The sequence below is a fragment of the Rhodnius prolixus genome, unplaced genomic scaffold (assembly GCF_049639745.1).
Source record: "Rhodnius prolixus isolate KJV_2025 unplaced genomic scaffold, Rpr scaffold_2, whole genome shotgun sequence".
NCBI classification, from domain to species: domain Eukaryota; kingdom Metazoa; phylum Arthropoda; class Insecta; order Hemiptera; family Reduviidae; genus Rhodnius; species Rhodnius prolixus.
Window position 1 is genome coordinate 31,604,171 of NW_027411592.1, and position 27,246 is coordinate 31,631,416.

The following is a 27,246-nucleotide window of genomic DNA, read 5'->3' on the forward strand; positions in this document are numbered from 1 at the left end:
AATAGGGTTCCAACTCGTTTCACATCCCCCCTATTCTCCAGACTTGGCTCCCTCGGACTACTATTTGTTCCCCAATATGAAGAAATGGCTGGCGGGAAAAAGATTTTATTCAAACGAGGAGGTGATTGCAGAAACGAATGGCTATTTTTCAGACTTGGACAAATACTATTATTCGGAAGGGATCAACAAACTAGAGCAGCGTTGGACGAAGTGTATGAGCCTAAAAGGAGACTATGTTGAAAAATAAAAAAGGTTTACCCCAAAAAATTAAGTAGTTTTTATTTTTGCACGGACTTTTCAAACGACCCTCGTAAGTCAGTAAGTGAGACCGTGAAAAGTAAGAATCACTAGGAAAGCCCTAGAAGGAAGAGGAAGTTAATCAAAACTTTTTTTCAATTTGGCGAACTCTGTAACTTCGAAATTTGTTGTGCACACTTGCATTACTGCAGTTCTCAACTTTTTAACCTATACAAATTTTTCAAACTTTGATTTTAATATATTATACAACTCTTCTGACCAAAAAAATGAAATTTCGCTAGAAAAATTATCCAAAGAAAAGCTATCGATCGATTGTATGCAGTACATGCATTCTTTTCGAAAAGAAATCAGAAAAGTGAAAAATCCATTTAATTCTGGCAGTTGCTGAAGATTCTTCTAACTCGAAATTTGAGTACAAATTGACCCTCGCTTTTTGTGTTCCTCAGAGAGCAGCCAATCTAGAAATGCCTTTAGTTGGCTTTCCCTTGAAGAGAATTTCAAATACATATTGTAGACTACCATGAATACAGTGGTGAGTGTATTCAATTTTAAAGGTAATCTTTGAGGCATTTTTTTTTTGGAAAAGCTCAAGAAATTTTTTTAAAAAAATCTAGTAAAGTGGTACTTCTGGTGTGAACAAGTCAAATTTTTCCAGTGGTTGCTCAATCGTGAATGATTTAGCATGATCGCCATAGTTTTCTTTCCTAGTAATAGTAAGTAAAAATGGATTTAGAAACAGAAGCCTGAGCAAGGCAGTTTGCTCTAACCACTGTGAGAAATAGTCAAACAGCTATATGAGACACCTCATACTACAATGGTGGCCCTAATCTCTGTTACCTCCATCTTTAAGAAAGAAAATTAGATATGAAGATCCTAACAAATCGCCAATAAAGAGAGCCCGCATGTCACCAGTAACAATCACTTCACGAGTACTTCTGTTCGTGCATTCTCGCCAAGTATACCTCTTGTTTTAATCTATATTAAGTATAAATTCATAATTAAACCATTAATTAAGTTAATTCCATATTTGTCTACATATGTATATTAAAACTGTCCGGTAGGACAGTTGTATAAGGGTTGATCGTCAAAAACTGCACGAAAAAGTGTAACGTTGAAAAACACCCAACTTTGACAATTTTTTTCTCTTTTTCTATAAAAGATAAAATTCCCAAATTTTCTTTAAAATAAAGGGCAAACCCTCCTTTATAACTGTAATTTTTTTGCAACAACCCAGATCTAATAGGTTTTGAGAAAAAAGTTGCTGAAAATGAGCAAAAACGGCATTTTCAGAAATTGTTGTTGTTCTTGTTCTTGTTCTTGTTCTTCTTGTTGTTGTTACCTTTTTTGTAAACTGCGTAGCGCCTAAACGCGCGAACCGATTTTCATGAATGAGGTGTCATTCGATTCAGGAATTTATGTAGATGTGCCTTTTGGGGGTCTCGACGCTGTACATCGAATGGGAGAGGAGTTAGCCCCCTTATGTAAAGGCCTCCTCCAAAATTATTATTACTAATTACTCTGTAAATCTTGGCCCGATTTTGAAAAAAATTGGTAGGATGATAGAGTTAGGGCTCCTCTACGTAACATTAAAGCGGCGATCAGCTCTTACACTTGTTAAGGGAAAGTATAGCAATCGTTTCAAATTATCGACACGAGAACCGATTGTCATGATTGAAGTGTCATTCGAATCGAAATTTTGTACAGATTTGCACTTTAAAAGTCTGAACGCTGTGCCTCATAAGGAGGGGAGTTTGCCCCACCCAAGTAAGGCCCTTTCTAAAACTATTATTACCAATATTTCTATAACGCTTAGTCCGATTTTGATAAAATTCAGCTCGAATAAGTTGTTAAAGCTCCTCTACTTAGCTGTGAAGTGCCATCAAGCTCTTGCACCTACTAAGAGGAAATACTGCAATCGTTTAAATTATCAATGAGTGAACCGATTTAAATCAATGAATTGTCGTTGGATTAAAAAATCTTTGCCTCTTTGCCTAGAAGTACTGCAATCGCAGTTTATTTTTCTTACTTCTCTTAAAAGGAAGTACTGAAAACGCAGTTTAATTTTGCTTTTTACGTACAAATGCCTTTTATATAAAAAGGCTTTCTCAAAAAAATTGTTATTGAGGATGGTTTGGGGACCGCAACTATAATCATTCTTTAAAAAGATCTCTCCAGTGGTAGTTACGGTTCCTACTTAACACCTTATCAGGTTATAATGATAGAATTGCTTATTCCAAATTTAAAAAAAACAGTAAAGCAGATATGTAACTTAGCAAAATAGACAAAAATGAAAATCTATCCAAAAGGTACAAAAATCTCCTTAACAAAAACTTACAGTTTAAAAAGTTAAGTATAAGGGTTGATTAAACGCCAAAAGGTACACAAATCAGCAAATACCCAACTTCATTAATTCATTAATATTTACGTAATTTTACTGCCTTAATATTCATTAATATTTTTTAGAATTTATTAGATGTCACAGACCCTTATGCTGGCCACTTCATTTATAATATTTTTTTCTTATAATTATGATAAATCATATATACGTACATGCATGTTAAAGTAGAAAAATACAAAGTTAGAGTCGGCTACTGTCTTGAATTCGTCTTACCGAAATATTCGTGAGCACAAATAACACACAGTTATTTTTAATTTTTTATAACGTTTTTCTTTCTAACCTGTAATTAACAGTTTGATTATTATAAATAACTAGATATTACAGTCAATCGACAGTGCTACTTGAACATATATTTTGTAGACGAAAATGGCCAGCATATGGGTCTGTGACATCTAATAAATTCTAAAAAATATTAATGAATATTAAGGCAGTAAAATTACGTAAATATTAATGAATTAATGAAGTTGGGTATTTGCTGATTTGTGTACCTTTTGGCGTTTAATCAACCCTTATACTTAACGTTTTAAACTGTAAGTTTTTGTTAAGGAGTATATTTACCTTTTATATTCAACTCATCAAATTGCCACATCATGTTTTCCATTCCCGCTCATTAAATTTGCATATTGCCTATTTAAACTGTTGAATATTTGTTTCAAATGAACTCAATCGATATAAAATAAATCTACATATTTAATCGATTATACCATTAATGGTTTGAGAACATTACAATAAAGTATTAATGGGTCCGAATGAAGTAGATTAGTGCAGAGTGATTCAATCAGCTCTCTTTATTTTAGATATTTATTAGTGATTAAGTCCATCATTTATTCTTTTAAGTGCTGGAATAAATATAAATGATAATACGTATTGCTTTTAACAGCCCTTTTATACACGGTTATTCTAGCACTTTTTAGATTATAGTTATTCAGATATTACTAAATAAAATTAGCTTTCTTTTAAGTTATTGTTGCCCTCTAATAATTTCATTTGAAAATCGTCAGAAAATTGGGTTCGTTGTTCTTTCGTAAGTTTGACATCACCAAGTTTATTACTTTAAACAAAAAAAAAAAATCTATTCTCACATTGAGTCGAAAACTTTCAATTACATTCCTATTAGAAAAAGTGGAAGTGGCATTTAGATTGCCAATATTATTCAAGCATTTATCATTAAAGTATTCAAGCATTTAGAAAGCCACTGGTTGAAGAAAGTGCTAATTTGGCATATAAAGTAAAATTTATGGTACCAGATGTATTATCCAGACTCATTATTATGGAAAATGATGTTAATAATGGACTGTATTATTGTATAATTGATTTACGCAATTCATGATTTTTTCATGATAGCGTAGGTCCGTAAGTATGGTACCAAATAAACAAATACAAATTTAAATAAAAGTGAGAAAAAGTATTATAGAAAAAATTAAAAACGATTGTGTTTTAAGTGACATGAACTCGGTCCAACAAATTTAAGTTCTAATTATAGAAATATAAGTTGTTCGGGTTTACTGGAAAATATTTGCATTTCTGGACTCGCATTTACAGTAAGAGAATGACTGGCCAACTATGAGCACGTGGATTAATTGGAGACTATATAATGTTTTTTAAATACAGTACGTACGCATTTTGTAATTTATGCAACCTCAGTTCGCCCAATAAAGTTTCTTATTTTATTGGGGCATGTCCAAAAGTTTGATTTTTACAGGAGAAATGTTTCGCGCATTTTTCAAATAGAATCTTCAGCAACTTCTCACGTTGAAGATATTAAAGAGGCTACATTGTTTATACTAAATTTACAACTTAAGCATTAAAAATATCAAACCTCTTTGTGGATTAATACAAAAATAAACTAATTTTTATTTCTATTTTTGTATATTATCAGTTGGAAAAAAGTTTTTCTTTGTCATTGTTAAAATCTGATAAATTTGTTGTTTAACTTCTGTTTGGTTCCATGTTCAAGCCGCTAAACATTTGAATTTACCCTGGCTTTATTCTTCTTTCTTTCTACAGCGCTACGGCAGGACTTTGGCCTTCTTTAAGAATAGCTTTCATCCCAGGAGTTTATCACCTTTCTCTTCAAATTCGATGCCTTAAGACCCATTCATCCCAAATCTTTCTCCATGATGTTCAATCATCCCCAGGTCTCTACTCTATACAGGTCAAAAAGTCATTGTATTGCTTTATGTATGGTTAATTGGGTGTTAAGGCATCGAAGCACCTATCACACCCCCTCAAGCCTATTTCGCATACCTTTGCCGATATTATTGCTTTTTCACATTTTTCTCCATAACATCTACAAAATAATCGGCCCTAAATATTTAAACATATCGTGCGCTTCAAAACAGTACTACCCTCTCAATCAACAAATCGTCTTCTTCACCTCGTTATATCCTTGTACTTTGTTTTCTCCGGATGTACCTGTAACCCATATCTATCACCTCCCCATTCTCCAGAAACCTGCTTTAGAGGAGATGCTAACTTAGTAATTACAGAAAAAATCATTTTCATTGGAAAGGAGATTTGATAATGCGGTTATTTATATAATTCGCAGGATTTATGGGTATAAAAGCGGACAGACGATTCCAGTACCAAATTGAAAATAACTGGCGATAACGGATCACTTTGTTTGAGACTGATGGTCACTAAAACTACTGAGATTGATCTAACACTGTAACAAAAGCCGAGGTGCGTTTCAGAGTAATCTTAATCAGATCTGCAGGTACCAGAAACTCCATCGAACAATTCATTAAACCATTCAATAACACCTGATCGTATGCCATTTAAAAAATAAGTGTACTACTGAAGCAAGTCTAAAACTTTTTCATAAAATTTTCCCATCACTAAACGCACCCATCGCAATTAGGTAACCCGTGGTTGAACTGTCAGGGCGAATTACACATTGGTAGTCAGTCACCCCCAAACAAGCATTCAACTAGTTCTGCAGTTTTCTAGCCAATAATTCTTCGGCAATTATCTAATAATAAATTCTGCCATCTCTGCCACCGTAAATGAAAAATAAAGTTGTTTGTTAGCAGAGGAACCAGTTAAATAAACCTCGAAGGCAGCTTATTTGGGTTTTGAGTAGGAAAACGTTTTTTGAAATGGGAAAATATATTTAATTACTGTTAAGAGATAAATAGAAATAATTAAAACTAACAAAAGGCCTCTACAATTACGGCTAACATCAAGAAAAGAAGCCGGAAAATGGGTCAAAAGGCGAATCGATAGTACTTTGGGTAGAAAGTGTTTAATGAAATTTAATTGAATCTTTAGATAAGTGTAAACATTCAACTGTTAGACTTCATCTGAGCGCATCAACTGCGGGAAAAATTAAAATTCTTGTCTACCCTTTTTCACATATTATTCAATTCATTATTCGGTATCTTCTATTATATTTCTTTTCATTTTTATTTCATTATGTTGACCATTCGCTCTACCCTATTTGTAAAGGTGTGTTTCTGAATAAACACCAGCATTAAGCGTATTCTTTGTTAGACAAAAAATATAGCGCCGCTTTTGTTTAAATTTAAATGTTTATCTCGGGTAATTAAGTTTGAAATATGAAGGTCCTGCATTCGAACTAAATTTATTCAGCTATAAATAGTAAATATGGACCGCTTACCACAGCAGTACGTGTGGACTGTACCTTGGATAATTGGTTTAGATTTATTTATAAGAAGAAGAAAAAAACTAGAATTACCTGAATTCAGTATTTTGATTTTACTTCTTAAAAAATAGATAAATCGATCACGTGAACATTGAGACGGAAGTACAAGTTAGCTACCAAGGTTAACTCTAAGCCACTTCTTTTTCAATTTCTTTCTAGAGTTCTGAAGTGTAGATGTGCTTAGACTTGCGAGAAGAGATGTTATTAGATGTGCTAATAACTTTTTGTACTTTCTAATACCAGTATTATTCAAAAAAATCTCTGGCTTGTACACTCACAAGACCTGCTTTTACTCTCAAGGTTCTAATTCACTAATTTTCTTCCAACACAAATATTTAATTTATTCTTATTAACATTTTTAGTTTCTAAAACATTATGCGGAAACGAAATGTTGAATGGCATCTATCACTTTACAACTTATGTAAGGTAAGTGGGGGGAAGATGCCACACTTAACACTTATTTCCGTTTTGTAGCAAACTGGGTTATCGAAAAAGACACCAAATGTATCAACATCCAGGTTGTTCTTTACTCTTTAATTACATATATATATATTTGTATATTAGATTAATTGCAAAACCATTAAAAATGCATTTGAATGAAAATTGTCAAAACTGGCATCTTCCCCCATAATGTGGGGAAGATGCCAGTTGATGCGGGGGAAGATGCAACAATATCTTAAGATATAAATTGAGAAAGAAAAAATTACAAATTTAATGTTAGGTAAACCTAAAATATTCTCATTAAACACTGAGGGGAAGGAACACCGAACAAAAGACATTTTTTGTTTAATTTTTAACATTTTTTTGCAATGCAAATTGTCTTTGCTGCAAATTTCATGTAGCTATCTCTTGCATGTTGTGCATTGAAGCCAATCGCATTTTGGGCCCTTCCTATCATAAAAATATCCTTTACACTCAATGCAAAAATCATCGTCCTCCTCTTCAATGTCACTCTCACCACTGGTCATTACCAAATTATCGGGAGCGGAGGATGATGAAGATGAACTGTCCTTCCTTTTCTTTTTCTGCAGTACTTTCCCCCCTTTTTTTTTTGTCGGCAGAGTAGCCTTTCTTCTCAATGCCTCCCGTATCTCCACCGTCGTAAGGACTTCAGTAGTTTGTTTCTTTCTTCGAGTTTGCTTGGGTTTCTGAAATCTGGGGATAGGACTAATTTCTTCAAAAGTAGTGATGGCACCGCTACTGCTTGTTGAAGCTATTGCGAGAGGTGCGTTAACTTCTTGTGTGGCATTCAAATTTTCTTTCATATTATCCGAAATGGTATACGCTGCCATTTCCAATATTGTATATTTATAATGTAAATACATTTGCAGCGAAATTCGTAAATGAAGATTGCGGGAAATCCTAGGTTCCATTTTTTAAAAAACTCAAAAAATTGAACAACCCACTAGACCAGGGGTTGACAACCTATTTCAAGTAGAGAGCCATTTCTTCTTAAATAATTTTAATAATTCTTACTAAGAGCCGCAAGGATGATGGTGTAAAAACCTCTGTAGATCATTTGTATTCACAAATTATTATTTCATGATATTCAATAACATATAAATGTTTTATATATTTATTTTCACATATTGCAAAGTTAATTAACCAATAAATAATAACTAAACCTGTGTTTGAATGAAAATGGCGGCAGTCCTATAAATTACGTACTGTATTTTAATATAATTCTATTCAATTTCTAACCTATCACATTTAAAATTCTTTTTGAAAAAATATCTTTACTTTAATAAATGAAATTTACATTTGTTTCAATAAAATTGAACTATACAATTTATTTAGGACAGACTGAAGAGCCAGACAAATTTGATAAAAGAGCCGCATGCGGCTCGCGAGCCGCGGGTTGCCGACCCCTGCACTTTATTTCACATTAAAGAATTTTCTTTCAACTCAGAATTATAATAAAAATCTAATATTTCTTATTAGTTTAATAGAGATAGACTCGTACATTACACAAATAAGACACTTCAGAGCGAATCTATTCATTCCACTCCCAAAAGATCACTAATCAAATTTTACAAAGAAAAATATTAGAAATAAAAGTTCTACAATTTCTGTGTTTGTACTCAGCCCTTCATTTATGTACGACATGTGACCTATTGGCTAGATTTAGCTAAACAGAAACACAAGATAAAACAGAGACACTTGATCGTCTCAGCAGATTTTTTTTCTTCAAAGTTTTCATTTAAATAATACAAAACGTACATCCACATATTTACATTTATTTAATCTCTTGTTATTTGCACATTCTTTTTTCAAAGACCCAGAATATACCATTTTTAATTTAGCTCTTGTAAAGATTAAACCGAAACCTTTATCACAAACCTAGTTCTCCTCTTTAAAATGTAATTTGTAATTTTAGTAAGGTATTTAAAGTTTTTACATAAGTAAATAAACTTTTCTTTTTTTTATTTTATTTTACTAAAATGTATTTGAGTTTTGTGTCATGTTTACTGGATACAGTTTAGTATAATTTATTTATTTATTTATTTTGCAACTGTAACAGATACAACAAGCAAAAGGGATGAGAATAAAGAGAGTATGCTCTTACATACACGTGCGCGCACATGCATGTGCGCCAAGAGGCGTTGAGTGGAGTGAACGACGACCATCCAGTGATGGAAGCCGTTAGTTCACCAGATTGGCAAGCTTACACAGCAACCATCCTAGGAAGTCGGCATTATGTGCTGAGATGATCGCGTGGCCACCGCCGCTTTAGTCTGCGATGTGGATTTGAAGGAAGTGTTGTAGCAGACATGTTGTGGATCAGAGGATTGTAATGACTGTGTAGATTTGAGTGGAGTTTTATGTAGCGACATTGAGGATATTTCAGAAACGAGAGTAATATTGAGATCAGAGTGTATTGTGTGATTGGTGACGTAGAAGAGAGCGTAATTTTTTTATTATCTCAAAATATTTGAATATATTATCTTAATTTTTGCAGCAGATTTTTCTTTCATGCTAAATATAATAATTTATTGAATGTATAATAAAAGATTCTCTTGACTCTACTGTGTTGTTTTCAAATTGTTGGACCTTTGATAGAGCCCATTTCTAAGTCATAGAATAGGGTTTATGAATTAAGAAAATCTATTATACTCTTTAGTTTCTCTAACTGCGTGGTGATGGAAACGACAAGTTTCTTGAAAGAGCTCAACCTTCATCAATGATTTAAAATAATGTAGAAACACGAAACCTCTTTGGAAATGAAATCCCAACCTTCATCACAGGAGCTTCAGATTATTTAATACTCTAATGCTAACGTTAATTATTCAACATTATCTTTCTGAAGACATTACAAATTACTGTTACTATTACGTGTAGAGCAAATCTGAGTTAAAAATGGCAAAAAGTGGTAAGGTTTAATTTAAGTCTGGGAAACTGAAAAAATAAGAGAACCGCTTCTGATCCATAAAGTTTAGCTTTCAAATTCAATTTTAGAAAGCCTTCGTTTAGTTTAGAATTGCTAAAGATTACTGCTCAATTTATTAAACTGTTGAAGTTAACCTCACTTGCAAAAGATTTCAGATAAATATGTGATTCATAACACGGTGATGTCTCATACCATTCTCAGCAGCAATTTCTTTCCTAAAAGCGGTTTAACTTGCCATTTAGTAGCCATTCTTTCATTTATTCCCTATTCTCTGTTCATTCCATTATCTTTATTATTATTTGTCTGTGTGGAGCGGAAATCCTGCTTCATCCTAAAGCTTTTTTCTAAGCCCATTTCCATTACCTTAATTGGTTTTGGAACTTAGTCAAGAAATTCTTAAAGGTAAATATTGTTTTTATTTCTTAATTACATATTGACATATTGATTTTATATGCTGTAGACATTTTTTTCTAGTTTCTTGTTTGAATACAGATTCTGTCCAATATTAACTTCAAAATTGAGTTCATGTTACCACGATTTCGTAATTGTTTGAAGTATTCAAAGGGTATTTTTTTTTATTAAAACTTGATACCTACTCGTATTGCTGATTTTCCTTCTAAAAATAAACCAAAACCAAAATATCATCTTTAAAAGTGGTCAAAATTTTATCTTCAAATGATGCTTCTCTGTTACGAGTTAACCTTAATTTAAAGTATGATTTAAAATTCCCCACTGAATTTATTTTTGGTTAGCTGAAAGCATTCAAACAGTCAACAGCTATTGTAATCAAGTTATCTTTATTATTCAGTTATTTTCTGTAGTTTTACGCTCTTTTGTTTGTTTTCCGCTAGAAATAAAAACTCTTTGTGATGCTCTTTGTTCTTTATTTTAATTATTTTTTTAATGATGTTTATTCTATTTTTTTAATTGAGGTTTGCAGAAGAGAGAATAGCAGACGGCAAACTCGTGATTGTCAGCTAACTCTTGATTGCCATTATGATCTATTGTGTCAGAACATTAAATTTTGAAGAACAAACATACTGTACTGCGTGTACTTCGTAATATTTTATTATGGAGCATTTATTTATATTATTTACAGTAAACATTTTATTTAAATTACTTTTTTGCCTTAATTGTGGGTAATAATTTATAAGAGGGGAAGGATCTTATTTAATTCTGTTCCAAGAATTAAACATGGGAAAAAGATTATGCCGATGGACAGAACCGAGTCGTCCCTTAAGTTAGGTATGAATCAGATTATTCTGATGACTGGCCCTCCTCCCAGGGTACAGTAGATTCAGAAAACACCTTCAAAGGGTGAAGTTATTTGCTACAGAAGAACTGTGCATGCACCAAATCCTAACGACCGACAGCTGAGCAGCGTAAAGCCTTCTATTTTGATTGCAGCGTCTCACGTGTTTGTAGAGAAATCTGTCTAACCGGTACCGTCGTTTGTGTAAGAGGTGTTAGTTTCGTTTTGCCGAAAACATGATACTACACATGTAGTAGAGCAACGAATTGTGAAATTTCACATGAAACTTGGTGAAACCGCTACTGAAACCTATCTTTTATTAAAAGACGTTTATGCCAATAAATATTAATCACGTGCGCGAGTTTTTGAGTTGTTCAAGCGTTTACAAGATTACCGAGAAGACGTCGGAGATGATGACCGCTCGGGTCGCCCTTCCACGTCTAAAATGGATGAAAATATCGATTATAATTAATCAACATTACTACCGTGAGGTGCTTGCTCAACTCCGTGAAAGAGTAAAAAAAAAAACGACCCGATTTGTGGAAGAACAAGTCACGGGTTCTCCATCAAGACAACGCGCCGGCTCACACTACATTGTCTGTCAAGACGTTTCTAGCCAAAAGTACAACATCCCAGTTTTAGGCCATCCGCCTTATTCGCTTGACCTGGCCACACGTGACTTTTATCTGTTCCCCAAAGTCAAATCTGCATTAAAAGGAACACGATTTCAGTCCGTTGAAGCTGTGAAAGTAAAAGCGGCATGCGTCATGTAGGAGCTCACAGAAAAAGACTTCCAACACTGTTTCGAACAATGGTGAATTCGCATGGTGCGTTGTAGGAATAGGGGAAGAGTGTCTGTTGAAGGTGATAATAACTAAATATTTATAAATTTAAAACAAAATGTTTCACAGCAAAAGTCCCGTTATTTAATAGCCACAACTCGTATATTGCTCGAAACCTTTTGTGTAGATTATGTCAGGAAGAGAAGAAAACGGCTTCTCATAATCTGTATGACTGCGTAGCCATTAGGAAACAGCGATATGAGATATTTGGCACTTTGTAGCCAGAGAGGAGATCATATTATAACAGAAAATAGTGAACAGAAAGATCGTGGACCTTGCAAGAAGGTGAGGATTTAACTTCTAGATTGTCTAGGGAATGGTATAATTAGCTCTTTGGCTTAGGAGCTTTGAGGAATAGGAACCGCCCCTTGTCCCAATCATCAATACATCAACAGAATTTTTCAAGTAAACTTAAACGACTCTAATGTTTAGCTAAATCTAGCCAATAGGTACGTAACTATGACACATGTACCATAAAGTAGATGTCAGTTAGTTAAGCTAAAAATTAAAATGTTTTGTTTTGAAGAAGAGAGTAGAACCATTTTCCTGCGATCTTGGAAAATGGAAATGCAACTCATTCAGTGCTGAATGGAATACATAATACTCTACCCAAAGGAGTGTAGAAAAAAAGGTCTTTATTTTTGTATTTCACATAAAGCATCTAGAGCGGCAGCCAGGTCGTAGCTGTTGCACCTTGAAAGGGAATTTTAAATGGAGCACTTTAAAAGTTCGCTTTCTTTTTTAGTTTAATTTCCAGAAGAGCAACAGCTTCTTAGTTTGCTATTTTCCCTTACGCTTTCTGCTATTTCTTCCTACAGGATCTATATCTATTCTTCCTTAAATCATAGTACTTTCTTTTCCAAATGGTGATATTTTCCTCTCTTGAGGATAAAATACAGAGGATCTGAGGGAATATGTACTGTCTCCTGGTGGCTTTCGCAATAACTTACCGCCTTCCGCTGGCCACTTAGCTATTCTGAGTGAATATATACCGACATAGAGTTGGCTCTCACAGCCTATTCACATTTTATCCTAATAAATTAGAATATTTTTTTGTTTTTTTACTTTATTTTGGCCCTTTTATTAAATAATAATACAGTTTTTGCCTTATTAAATTGGTAAATCCTTAGTCCACATTTTCATCCTGCTTCAAGGCTTTCTCTTGACATCTAGAATAAGCAATGCATCGCAATCTTATCAAATTAATTTTTGGAATCATTTTTTATTATTTCACGCAAATTTTAATTTTGAAGTCTAAAAAAGAGGTTTTTAGTTTTAAAAGAACGGATCATCAATCCACTGTGCTACCTAGAATTGTAGATAGAAGCGAATAATTCAGGACTCGCACACCAAACTGAAAAAGTCAAAAAATTAGAGTGACTGTTGAAATTAACCTGAACTTACAAAACTAACAAACTTAACCCAAACAAACAACTTAACCCAAAACCCTGGCAAACCGCGGAATCCCTCGAAACTTCCGTCATCAGAGCTCCCAACCTAAAGAACTTTGTCACGTTGACAAAGCTCACTACTGTCTCTAATTTAATTTTCTACAGATCTTCCGAGCATATCAATTCTCGCTTCCTTAATTTTCACAAAAATCTAACAACCATTAAAATCCTGCTATACTCCCTTCATCCACTAATTCTACAATAATCTGAGAAGACGCTAATGAAGCGACATTATAGACCCTGAAGGATTTACTAAGATAAAGAAAACAACTACAATGAATTCTTATTATTTATTTTTTTCTCAAACATGGGTTAAGGCAGTCAAAAGAACACAACGCTATATAAATATAAAACAAATACCTGTAGCTTCAATAATTTTTTTAGATGCAATATATCTTACATATGTACATATATCATATGAACGTATTATTATAATTATTTAATAATTAATATGATTTAAAGAGATTAAAATATTCGCCTACAACAGCTATACAGAGTTCTAGCACTGGCAGATTCCTCTCAACCTGTCTCTCTGTTCGTTGTGCTGAATCCTAGAGAAATCTCAATACCCATGATAATCAATAAATCTGTGATTTGCATTCTATATTTAAGGAAAACCAAAAAATCTACTCATCTAGGGCACTTGTTGAAGAGTAGGTAATGTAAAACTTGCAGTTCTAGTTTAATGTAATGTTTCTTTTAAAAAAATTCGACTATATGTTAAAAAAAATGGAAACAAATGTCCACCCGCAGTCTCTATACCTTTCTATTCTATATTCATGTTATATTATCACTCCGTGTTCAGGTAACCACTGCCATATTCGACTATTCATCACAGCATCCATGTACGCGTAATAAACTTGCGTTTATTATTTATTTATTACATATTGGTTTCTTTTTTTTCTTTCTCGCAAATTTATATATTTTTGTAACATCACAGAAGAAGCTTTTTATTTATTGACAACTGAACTTTAAACCGAATGCAACATAAAATAAAATCTAAACACAATTCCGTCCCAAAAAATATTTCAAAAAAAGTTTAAAAAATTAATTAATTTAATACTAAAACAATAAAGAATTTAAATATAATACTAGTAATGTTGGATGTGTTTTATATGATCATAAAGAAGCCAACAGCCAGATCTGAATCGCTGTACATTAACTATTATTATTATTATTATTATTTTTTTTTTTTTTTTTTTTTTTTTTTTGGCGCATCAACAGCTGAGGTTATTAGCGCCCGGAGCTTTTTCCAGTGCACTGCCGGCCTCCGGACAGTGTTCTCTCGTTACAGACAACACTTACAGTGAGCTGTAAGAAGCTCCTAGGAAGAGAAAATCTAAGGGTCAGCTGCTGGATTCGAACCCGGGACCTCCGCGTGGGAGTCCAGTATGCTAACCTCATAGCTAATCCCTTCCCTTATTATTATTATTATTATTTTTTTTTTTTTTTTTTAATGATTTAAGGCGCGTCAACATCCAAGGTTATTAGCGCCCGGAGCTTTTTCCAGTGCACTGCCGGCCTCCGGACAGTGTTCTCTCGTTACAGACAACACTGTCCATCACCGGACAGTGAGCTGTAAGAAGCTCCTAGGAAGAGAAAATCTAAGGGTCAGCTGCTGGATTCGAACCCGGGACCTCCGCGTGGGAGTCCAGTATGCTATATTATTATTATTATTATTAATATTAATTTGTTTTTTCCGGCGCGTCGACAGCTTGACCTTAGCGCCGTCTCGTCCCTTAAAATCACCTCGTGCTCGGATGGCACCTCCTTCTCCCTCGTTACATCCTATACTGCTTTCCGGGAAAGCAGTACGGAGCCGAGGGACACTTATAAGAATAATTTGCAATACCTGTAACAATTAGAATTAGATTAAAAGAAAGGTACTAAGATAATGTGTTTGGAATTCCACCAACACAGTTTACTGATCCCCTCCTTTACCATGACGGTTCTTGCGACCATGTCTTGTACTAACTTTCACTGTCTGATCATCAGTTGCCTGAAAGTGGCACCGCTTTGGGCAACTTATCTAAAATACTATTGAGGTTGATAAGACTCTTCCTCCCTGAAGAGCAACCTGTGTGCCAGTGAGGATCTGCTGAAAGAAGACAGCCTTGCATTCCATTTACACTTTAAAGAGTATTTATACTAGATAATTTTGATACAAATTCTGTATCCATTTCGGTGTCTATTGGAACGAAAAGTTTTCCCATGGCTTCATATACTTGTTTTTTGAGCTTTTTCAATCTTCTTTTTAGATATCAATCGCATTATGGAAAGACTTGGTGGTATGTGGAAAGAGAGCTAGAATCAATAAATGATTTAATTTGGCAATTTAAATCATTAAATTCATTCATTATAAACTTCATAATCCAATTTACGAAACTAAAAATAGTTACGTCAACAAGATGAAAATGAAAACTTCTAACGATAATTCTATTCGTAATATTCGTATCCTATTCGTAATAGTGCTTCTGCATTCACATTATCTGCATTCCTTCTGGCTCTCATACCAATAAACGATACATGTGTCTAACAATGATTGTGAACATCCAATTCACGAATCTTTATACGAGGTATTACGCGACTCATACTTAGTTACTCAGCTTAATAACTGTTTTAACGATTGTGAACCATACATCACTACCGGGATGTAATATGAGACGATTACACGTCCCATAAACAGAATTTGCCCTTAATGGATTTGATCCCCTCCTTTACCATGACGGTTCTTGCGACCATGTCTTGTACTAACTTTCACTGTCTGATCATCAGTTGCCTGAAAGTGGCACCTCTTTGGGCAACTTATCTAAAATACTATTGAGGTTGATAAGACTCTTCCTCCCTGAAGAGCAACCTGTGTGCCAGTGAGGATCTGCTGAAAGAAGACAGCCTTGCATTCCATTTACACTTTAAAGAGTATTTATACTAGATAATTTTGATACAAATTCTGTATCCATTTCGGTGTCTATTGGAACGAAAAGTTTTCCCATGGCTTCATATACTTGTTTTTTGAGCTTTTTCAATCTTCTTTTTAGATATCAATCGCATTATGGAAAGACTTGGTGGTATGTGGAAAGAGAGCTAGAATCAATAAATGATTTAATTTGGCAATTTAAATCATTAAATTCATTCATTATAAACTTCATAATCCAATTTACGAAACTAAAAATAGTTACGTCAACAAGATGAAAATGAAAACTTCTAACGATAATTCTATTCGTAATATTCGTATCCTATTCGTAATAGTGCTTCTGCATTCACATTATCTGCATTCCTTCTGGCTCTCATACCAATAAACGATACATGTGTCTAACAATGATTGTGAACATCCAATTCACGAATCTTTATACGAGGTATTACGCGACTCATACTTAGTTACTCAGCTTAATAACTGTTTTAACGATTGTGAACCATACATCACTACCGGGATGTAATATGAGACGATTACACGTCCCATAAACAGAATTTGCCCTTAATGGATTTGATCCCCTCCTTTACCATGACGGTTCTTGCGACCATGTCTTGTACTAACTTTCACTGTCTGATCATCAGTTGCCTGAAAGTGGCACCTCTTTGGGCAACTTATCTAAAATACTATTGAGGTTGGTAAGACTCTTCCTCCCTGAAGAGCAACCTGTGTGCCAGTGAGGATCTGCTGAAAGAAGACAGCCTTGCATTCCATTTACACTTTAAAGAGCATTAAGAAATAACCTAATTATAAATCACATTTATGAAGTTCTTTCAAATCAAAAACTATTTCAGATTGTATTATTCTTAATATTAATTATTTTGTAAAAGTTAATTATGAATAAATTTGTGTAAAAACCAACATTAGATTATGTTACCAATCCAATTTGAACGTTTTCTGTGTATTTGGCTATCTGAATATAATTCCTACACTCACCTTGCTCTGAGATCTTAGAGGATACTTCTATTGCTTTGAAAATGATGATCTAAAAAAATAAATATGTAAGCGTCCTTTCATGACTATGTACACATTTATATTGATCCCGGGCCAGCAAGGAATATGGCGCAAGACATAAAATTTGGCTGGAGAGCTAAAAGAAAATTTACTATTTGAAAATTTATCATCCTAATTCCAAGATGGCAACCCGGAAAACTTTGCTAATACTTTTTTTTTTTATCGTACAAGTCTTGCATTATATAATGCCATGTACAATTTGTCGTAATTTTTCACAACTTTATCTCCCAAAGGCTATCCTTTTTTTCAAGTTATGCCATTTTTCTTGCGAGATATGTTTCGAAGACTTGAAATTGTGACCAAATGCAACAACTATTTGCTAGGGAAATGATAAGAAATGACCATCACTTTTATAAATTCCTCATTTGATTCCTTGGATCAAAATATCTTCATTTATTTTTTATATTGAAATTGCTAACTTCTTGAAAACAGATCTAAATTGACATTATTAACATATGATTAGTTTAGTTAGCTGTTTCTTAAAACCGGGCGTTCGGAATAGAACTGGGATTTTCACCTAAATGAATCCAATTCCTCTAGTCCAATATCCTCCTTTTGTTAATGTTCTTTAAAATACCATTTATTAGTACCTTTACTTCTTCTTCATGCCAGGAACTTCAGAAACTTTTCAACCCGTATAAATCTTTTAGCCAGAAACCTCTGTTCTCGATTCCTCTTGGGCATTCCTTGCCGACGCTTCAATAAGTAACAGAGTGTATAGTTCTAACTATTATTAACTATTGTATAGTTCCTGCACTCATTTCGTATTTTGTATGCGAGTATATTTCACTCAACATTAGAGCGTTATCAATATGAACGAGGGAAGGTAATAAGGAAATGTACTTTTTTTGTGCTCATAAATTGGTTTAAATGCAAGTGCATCATTTTTCTTGGAAAAAAAATCAAACATTGCTGCTAAAGAGATCTCGTTAACAAAAACTTACAGTTTAAAATGTTAAGTATAAGGGTTGATTAAACGCCAAAATGCACACAAATCAGCAGGTAACCAACATTTCATTCGTACTTCATTGATATTATTTAAGTAATTTTACTGCATTAACTTTTTATTAAATTTTTTAGAATTTATTAGATGTCACAGACCCTTATGCTGGCCATTTCATTCATTATAAGTTTTTTGATATAATAATAAAAGGTGAGTAATATCAACATAATTAGTTATAAAAATTTAAGTAATTTTACTGCATTAACTTTTCCTTCACATTTTTAGAATTTATTAGATGTCACAGATTATGAATGAACTGGCCAGCATAAGGGTCTGTGACATCTAATAAATTCTAAAAATGTGAAGGAAAAGTTAATGCAGTAAAATTACTTAAATAATATCAATGAAGTATGAATGAAATGTTGGTTACCTGCTGATTTGTGTGCATTTTGGCGTTTAATCAACCCTTATACTTAACATTTTAAACTGTAAGTTTTTGTTAAGGAGATTTTTGTACCTTTTGGATAGATTTTTCTTTTTGTCTATTATTTGGGTGGGGCAAACTCCCCTCCTTATGAGGCATAGCGTCGAGATTTTTAAAGTACAAGTCTGAACAAAATTTCGATTCGAATGACACTTCATCCATGAAAATCGGTTCACGTCTCGATAATTTGAAACGATTGCTATACTTCCTCTTAACAAGTGTAAGAGCAGAATGTCGTTTTAATGTTACGTAGGGGAGCCCTAACCCTATCATCCTACCAAATTTTATCAAAATCGGGCCAAGATTTACAGAGAAATTAGAAATAATAATTTTAGAGGGGGCCTTACATAAAGGGGGCTAACTCCTCTCCCATACGATGTACAGCGTCGAGACCCCCAAAAGGCACATCTACATAAAATTCCGAATCGAATGACACCTCATTCATGAAAATCGGTTCACGCGTTTAGGCGCTACGCAGTTTACAAAAAAGGTAACAACAACAACAACAACAACAACCATTTTTGAAAATGCCGTTTTTGCTCATTTTCGGCAACTTTTTTCTCGAAATCTATTATATCTATGTTGTTGCAAAAAAATTACAGTTGTAAAGGAGGATTTGCCCTACATTTTAAAGAAAATTTGGGAATTTTATCTTTTATAGAAAAAGAGAAAAAAATTGTCAAAATTGGGAGTTTTTCAACGTTACGCTTTTTCGTGCAGTTTTTGACGATCAACCCTTATACAACTGTCCTACCGGACAGTTTTAATGATCCAAACCACTTACTTTGACAATCTTTCTGTATTATAGTTTTCAATTATAGTAAAACTTAAAATGACATATTCTGTTTTTTATCGAGTTATATTTATAGTTACGACAATTTTGTTGTCACGACAATAAACTTTTCTCCTTTCTAATTATGTATTAATACTGAAATCGCCAGTCAGCGTTCTATTGGAAGCACAATTTGTTTTAGTTCCTGAGGACAACTCCATGTATATCAGAGCTCTAGTTGCTTGGGACTGTAAGCTCAGGATTTATTTCTTTATGTTTTATATTTTCTGCCCAAGTTTATATTTTTGCTGAATATTTGTATTGGCCAAAGTATAAAGAAACTTTATTAAAACATGTAAATAAAATATTATAGTAGTAACGGAGCAAAATACCTAAGGTCTGTTTAGGATCAACAAATACGAACATTTCTTCTCGGTGCTGAGAGAGTTAAAGGCGACCCTAAAATATCCCTGTTTACACAGTGTTAAGGACTTTCTTTGTCACATAACTCTCCCTGAAAAGGGCCTTTCTTTTATACTACTGCAGATACACGTTTACTTTCTGTTTAGATTTAGAAGGCTGTAATAGTGGAGTAAAGGAATTCTCTCTCTAAACCAGAAGAACTTTCATTTGCACTCTTTTGGACTTCTGCAGTTTAATATTTCCATTTCTATTTTGTTAACTAATTTATTGTCTGAAAGTATTATGATTTAGATTTTTAACAATAGAAGAGTTGAAATATTTCAATTATTTAATGGGAACGAACAAGAGCCGTTTTTATAAAATGTCTGCGCCATTTTTGGTTGTACTTTTTTTTTTGTTAATAAAATATTGAATGCATTCTCTTTGTTCTCCCACCACATAGCAGATCTTTAAAGCCAGCTAACAGCCTGAGGGACCATAAAAAGAAATCACAAACCAAGGAATACGCATTTCGTGTTTTGCAACAAAATAATATAAAAAATAAAATAGAAATAATAGTTAAGGAATTAGTTAAAAATAGAATAAATGAAAGGCTAATAATGGCAAAAGTAAAATCAATACGGAATAAAATGATTGTCTAGGAATGTCAGAAGTGATTGGGGGATAATCAAGAGAAGAGTTTGGGGGGATAATCACTTGTTATCACGCTTCCAGTAATCCTCAGAGTTCTAATTACTCGCAAGTTTTACCGCAAAATTGACTTCTAGATTATACGGATGTTCCATAATAAAATATTCGTAACATCCGTATACAGCAATAGCTGACGTTTCCACAATTGTGACAGAGCAGCCCAATGTTAGTCCGTCGACTGGCAATTGTTACCTGAGAACCCTGGCAAAGTTCACAAAATTAATGTTCAGTTTCAGTTTGACTAATGATTGAGTTTGTTCTCATCAATCTGGAAAGAAGCTGCAGCATTGTGTCGCCTTGACTGTCGGGTTCTCTTCATGTTTTACTCACATCGTAGTTCAGTGTTTCAATTCCGAGCCATTGGGCGCATTGAATGTTTCTTTACTAATTTCGAAGCAGAGTCTAGGTCCAATTGCATATCAATTAGTGAATCATTTAATAAGAAAATTAGCAGATTGTATAAATGTAAAAATTAAGGAATATTCTTTTATAAATACAGAGAAAGGTACTTTAATACCGATTGAAAGCAAGAAAGGTAAAACATGACGTCTCAGAGGGTTTGTTTTACAATGACAGCTGCTAGCTAGCCTGATTTTAGTATCACTGTGAATAAAAAGGTATTTAGAGAAGGACGTACCCTAGCAACATGTCGGTCTTCTTAGAAAGTCGTCGCTGCGATCTGTTGTTCTCAAGCATTCAAGAACCGATGTTTCGTAAGTAAAACTCTAATCTAATCTTCTTCAAACTAATTTTAAATCTGCCTGCGCTTGATATTTTAAGTTCTTTTTACATTATTATTTAGATTTCAATTTAAATAGTTATACTGATCTTTATAAGTTATAATTGTAATAATAGAAAATCGTCGTTAATTTAATATTGTTCGAACTTGTGTGTTATAATTTCAGTTGAAAAGAAAGTTTAATTCCTCGTAAGTACAAATAAACTGTTCATGTAACCACCTTATATTGCATTGAGTTTCTTATACCTCGAAGCTCACGCTTGCAGAAATTTGCAGCTACTTCTGCAGATACTTGAGCTGGAAAACCTTCAGTGACAATCTTATGAAATTCTGAGAAAAATGCTTACAATGGAAGGTGCGGTAATCATTCTTTCTCCTCTTTCATATACATTTAAGTTGAAATAAAAATGAACTCAGGAAAAGAAGTTGTTTTGTTTCCAGATTTTTTTTGCTAACGTAGAACTGTAAAGGAAGGAAAGGAAATCCCCGAGACCTGAAAGAAGTCCGATAATAAGAAACACAGCAGGACTATCTCGTGAAAATGTTTGGAGATAAAAATTCAGATTGCGTCATCAACCCTGAGATTCAAGGACTGGCTCATTTCCCTAAACTGGAATTCATTGGTTCCTTAAACAAAGAGGAGCGATTTATTTCCCAGCAAGTAGTGTATGTTCAATGAAGACTGCAGAACAAAGGCGCTACTTAAGAGCCTCAATATGTCTGCGGTCTCTACGAATTGCTGGCCATCGAGATTGTTAACTGCAGAATGAAGAGAAATTAGTTTCTGTTTGATATTATTCTATCTGAGAATAAATAAAAATCATAATAACTAAAATATTCAATTGATATAAAAAAAATAACGTTTTCAGGCTTAAAAATTTACATAAAAATAAAACCATTGTTGAGTAGTTATACTACAGTAAAGTTCATACAAAAATTTTTAACCCAGTCTCGATTGATTTTAAGTTCGTATCTGACCGAGCGTTATTACGGGAAACCCATGGTATACAGTCTGTTTTAGATTTGCCCCATCTTCACAGGGGTTCCAGAAGGAAGCATAATTAGGTCCTCACCTGTGCACGGCTTCTATAACTAACATACTTATCTCTCCTTTCTCACTAATTTCACTTTTGCTAATGACGCTACCGTCGTCTCTCCCTATAATGATCCCTTGCTCGCCTTTAGAACTCTTCAAAACCATCCTAACATCTTTAGCAAGTTGGTTTGAAAAATGGAGCATAAAAATTAATGAGTCTAAATGCCAATATATAACTTTTCATTAAGGTGGATTACATTTTCCCTTTCATATCTGAGTAGAGTTTCAGTTCCGACTGCTGACCACCTTTTTTGGCTATTTAAGGATATAAATCGACAACCGACTCAAATGGAACCTTCATACCCTACTTAAAAGACAAGTACTCGACAAACGATTTAAATTATTATCTCTGCTTCTTAGGCGCCACGTTAGCCGAGCGGTTAGAGGCGAGACCTGCGAAGCTAATACGAGTATGTATTGTGGTACTGGGTTCGATTCCCGGTCTTTAGGCCTTGGATTTTATTTAATGGTTAATAAAAGAAATTTACAGTAAAGTATGTTTGCTAGTCGCCTCCGTCCACGACACCTTATTGGTAGTTGGACGTTAAGCCCCGCCTGAAAAAATAGGCGATTACTTTACTTTACTTATCTCTGTTTCTTCAAAGAGGATCAAAATTGTAGCTGCGTTTGTCGGCTGATCTGCTTACTGATACGGAAACTGTGTGGACATTCGCTGTTGAACTACAGGTTTCAAAGGTGAGTAACCAATTTCTCAGCTTCCCGAAAGACATTCCTCTGTACTTGCGTAACTTTTCTCATCTAACAGAAAGATAATGAAGCTCTTAAAGTGATTGGGGATTGTACAACACAGAAAAATCTTATTCAAGGTGGTAAGAGATTATTTTTAAACTATTCATGAGTAATTCGGTCAACGACCAGGTGCATTATTCTTCTACCCATTAGGATAGACGCCATGCTGTACAGTTCAGCACATTTTACTCCATTTTCACTAAATAGAGAGATTCACTTTTCTTTTTTTTTTAACTACAGCATCTTTAGGTGCCCTACTTCCCTGAATAGGCTGCGATCTAGACAACTTGGTTTTGTTTGTGAAGTCCCCACTCTACCATTGAAATCACCAATGAGAACAAATTTCCAATCGGTGTAAATATCAACTAAATTATAAAACGCTTTAATGTCGTTATCCCATCTACTACCATTTCTCGAAATCTATTAGATCTGCGCTGATGCAAAAAAATTACAATTGTGAAGGAGGATTTGCCCAATATTTTAAAGGAAATTTGGCAATTTTATCTTTTATAGAAAAGGAGAAAAAAAATGGTCAAAGTTGGGAGGTTTTCAACATTATGTTTTTTCGTGCGCTTTTTGACGACCAAACCTTACACAAATGTCCTACCGGGCAGTTTTCACTTGGATGTAAAGGTACAAAGTTACAAGTAGTATTTATTAATATCATGATTTGCCTTTATAACTTCATAATCAAGAAGAGTTGTAAATTTAATAATAATTTCATTCATGATCAACTTTTTAACACGATATCATTCCCTTCACTGGCACTGCCATTATGTTTTAGTTCTATTTTTACTGCTGAAACCCATTTTTTACAAAAATCAGTAACCTGCTTCTTAAAAGTTAAAATAAATTTGTCTTCAAACACAAAAATTTCAAACAGAATAAAAGTGTCATACTTGCATTAATGCAAACAAAGTAAATTTCTATTGTAAAGTTTATTTTTTAATCCGAAGATATTGTAGGCGAACAAATATATTTAATACGTGTAAATATTTAATTTGGGATATATATATTGTTTAGTAAATATGCTAATTTCTAGCTGAGAAGTGCTAAAGATGGCCGAAGTGTCCTAATTTTACTCTAATTTAAAAATAAATATGAAAAAAGAGACAGACTAAATATGTTTTATTTAGCAAATTTATTACTCACAAGTGTTAAAACGATTAATTAATCGAAATTAAGAATATCCAATCAGTTATAAGTCTATGAAATCAACCATGGGTAAAATCACCCCGAACTAAACTATTTTGGCAGTAATGCTCGCAAGAATGTTTCTACTCACAATAAGGGACATACAATCGTCCTTCTTCGGCGAGCGCCCTGTTATTTAGTCTCGGTAAATCACCTCGGCAGTCACCAGGAAATTGTTATCTAACAAGATTATTATCTTACCGTGGCTCTGGCTTTATTCCTGTAGGATCTGGAAAACGCATTCGAAGCGAATTGTTCTTGAAGAGGTTAGGTTTAGCTCACTGCAGAGTAGACTGCTGACTTCTACTGTTATTAACAAATGATAAAATCTATTTAAAACCTTTTCTCTTTTGAGGGTATATTTCTAGTTTTGGATTAAACAGAAAGTTGCATGTTTATCTAAAGCTGGTAATCTGCTTTTTTTAAAACTAGGCACATTGAGCGAGTTCTTCTTCCGCAGGTTTAGAGACCAGCGAAGCTAAAAAATGTTCCTTCGTACTCTTACTTCCGTACTTTAGTCTGGAACCTCATTTCATCGAAAAAGTTATGAAGCTGCTGGAGTAAAATCTCTCTTTCCGGCATTTTCTTACTCTTGAACTTAGCTCTGATATCTTTAATTTAAGGTGTAAATGAATCAGAGACTTTTTCATTAAAGTTAAATTTAAGGGGAATTCTATTGAGGCTTCCATTAAAGCCTGTCTATCCCAACGTTGAAGCCAACTAGCATTTAGTGAATTGAAGTTCAGGGTATAAGAATTGGAAATATGATGTTCGTCCCAGTTTTTAAATCCCTCTTCTCTCTCTCCTCTGGAGACGCTAGAACGGAACCGTTTGTTGTGTATGCCCACAAAACTATCCATACACTTGATGGACTTGAAAATAAATAATAAATACAAAACAAATCATACATTACTTACGGAATACACGAAATAACGGCAAATAGTACAAATCTAATTAATTGAATGAGTGGATGATAATATCTTTTAAATTACACAATAAAATGAGTAGTTCAGCACAAAATTAATCTAAGTTACTTCACTAATTTATACACACAGATAGGTAGATGTACCTAAACACATAACAGAAATACACCCATACTCATAGCCTACGCTCAGATGCATCTTATCCACATTTGAACACTTGTATACTTGTCAACAGTATGCTCTTAAGCATAACGCTCTCGTTTCTACACACGTGCATAAACAAACATTAATTCATGCATTCACTCATTTCACACTCTACGGTTCAACTATATACAGTATTATACAGGGTGTTCAGCATAGGACTACGGTAACTTCGGGAGGCGATTCTGGGCATCATTTGCAACAAAAAATTCCATATAAACTATGGCTCGATTCGGCTCCGTTTTATAGATATTTTTAATTTTATGTTTTTTCAAGGTGTTACTACTTTTTAGCAAAACGTTGTCTATATTTCTCAAAGTATTAAAGCTACAGTTATTTTAATAAGCTCATTAGAAAGAAGGTTAAATTTCCTTTTAAATAAGCTAATTTGTATTCCAAAAAAATAATATTAAGTATTTTACTTTGTGGCCCAAACATAAGGAATAGCAAGTTTCTAATTTTTTCCAAAAACTTTGACTTCGTTTTTCTCAAAAACTTTTTATATGAAAAAACCGTGCACTATTCAGGAAAAACATCTACATACGATCACCTTTCGAACGGTATACAATAATTGGGGTTATGTTAAAAATTGATGCAGAAATCTGTGATTAATTGCAAAAATGTAGGACTCAAAACAACGTCGGCATTATGAAAGGAATTCACCTACCATAAGAATATAACTGAACAGAATCATCAAATCCAGTACGATTTTTTGCAAACGTGTAATTTAATAATTAATTTATTTAAGAACTATATTCAAAAATATAAAACTTACATTAAAAATAATAAAATAAAATAAGAAGAATAAAAATGAATACGATGTTAAATGAGTGTTAGGTACGTACCAATTTCGAAAGAGAGGATTTTCGTTTAACGAGTTTAGATCTGTGTGTTATTCTTTAGTTAATTAAAGAAATATGCCAAATAATGTGAATAAATCATCATTTTGAACTACTCAATAAACTTTTGGAATTAACAGGTTGTGAAGAGCTAATGAATAAGCCGAACACAGGAGGTTGTGGAGAGCTAATGAATAAGCCAAGAACTTATTACTCGCTCTGATCCCCAAATTAATAGTGGATGGAATACTTCACCGAACCGCCAGTACACCTCCACGATCGTCTTAGCGTTCGGAACACCCTATCAGGAAAACATCTAGAATACTCCCGCCTAGCTTCTCCACTATTCCCATCTACGAAACCGTAGTTGTATAACATATCGCGATATTCAATATTCGAATTCGTTGGCATATTGATAGCAAAATGATAACTAAATATCTAATGAAAATGTAGACTTTAAACTATCTTTTCTTCTTGTTGTATTTATTTGTTTTTATAAGCCGTATTAGGATAAAACATGTCAGTTTTTAACTTGGAGATTTTTAACATAATTCACTAAAGAATAACACACAGATCTAAATTCGTTAAACGAAAATCCTTTCTTTCGAGATTGGTACGTACCTAACACTCAATTAACAACATATTCATTTTTATTCTTCTTATTTTATTTTAATATTTTTAATGTAAGTTTTATATTTTTGAATATAGTTCTTAAATAAATTAATTATTAAATTACACGTTTGCAAAAAAATCGTACTGGATTTGATGATTCTGTTCAGTTATATTCTTATGGTAGGTGAATTCCTTTCATAATGCCGACGCTGTTTTGAGGCCTACTTTTTTGCAATTAATAACAGATTTCTGCATCAATTTTTAACATAACCCCAATTATTGTATACCGTTCGAAAGGTGATCGTATGTAGATGTTTCTCCTGAATAGTGCACGGTTTTTTC

General features: G+C 33.5%; 1 long non-coding RNA gene across 1 annotated transcript; it reads left to right on the forward strand.

Annotated features, from left to right (window-relative positions):
- The first annotated feature begins 13,705 nt into the window (after positions 1-13,705).
- On the forward strand, positions 13,706-22,136 carry LOC141449484 (uncharacterized). Its single transcript, XR_012455540.1, has 4 exons — positions 13,706-13,910; positions 21,050-21,263; positions 21,456-21,644; positions 21,731-22,136. It is a non-coding gene; the product is annotated as an uncharacterized lncRNA (long non-coding RNA).
- Positions 22,137-27,246: the final 5,110 nt, after the last annotated feature.